The 609-nt window shown below is 28.2% G+C and overlaps 1 non-coding gene across 1 annotated transcript; it reads right to left on the bottom strand.

Annotated features, from left to right (window-relative positions):
* Window positions 1–200: 200 nt before the first annotated feature.
* Trnak-uuu (transfer RNA lysine (anticodon UUU)) lies at window positions 201–293 on the bottom strand. Its single transcript has 2 exons — window positions 257–293; window positions 201–236 (listed from the first exon to the last, which is right to left on the bottom strand). It is a non-coding gene; the product is annotated as a tRNA-Lys (tRNA).
* Window positions 294–609: the final 316 nt, after the last annotated feature.

Raw genomic sequence — 609 nt, 5'->3', positions numbered from 1 at the left:
ATGCAAAAACGTCAGTAACCCACATGTCCTGTAAAATCGTATGTTCTACCGACTGGGCTCTGAAGGCTTGTTTTACGTTTATGTATTTTGGTTCACTAACAAATAAATAAATAAATAAAATAAAATAGAATAAAATAAATATTGAAAAAACATTTAATCGTATTTATTCGATGTTTTAAATACAAATTAAACATTTTAGTAGCCCACATGGGGACTTGAACCCCAGACCCTCAGATTACTTCAGAGTAAATGCGCTTAAAAGTCTGATGCTCTACCGACTGAGCTATGTAGGCTGCCGATTACGATTGCAAAATTAATCAATAATGTTTTGTTTTTTTATGGTAATTTTACCCATGTTCGTTATATGTTTAATTAAAAAAAAAACTATTTCGACATTACTTTGCACTCAACAACTTTGGATTGGATAAAATCTTTGCTTCTTAAAAACTTTCTCTCATTGTAATGTTTTCTTTATTGTCGTATTTTCATTTTATTTTTTATTTCGTTCTTTTACTTGTCTTTTTTTATATTTATTTTTATTACATGCGGCGTAAATTTTTTTATATTTATTTTTATTACATGCGGCGTAAATTATTTGGCAGACAAAAT

Source organism: Euprymna scolopes, chromosome 42 (assembly GCF_053919585.1).
Source record: "Euprymna scolopes isolate OS-2025 chromosome 42, ASM5391958v1, whole genome shotgun sequence".
Classification (NCBI taxonomy): Eukaryota; Metazoa; Mollusca; class Cephalopoda; order Sepiida; family Sepiolidae; genus Euprymna; species Euprymna scolopes.
This window is presented reverse-complemented; position numbering and strand designations above follow the sequence as displayed.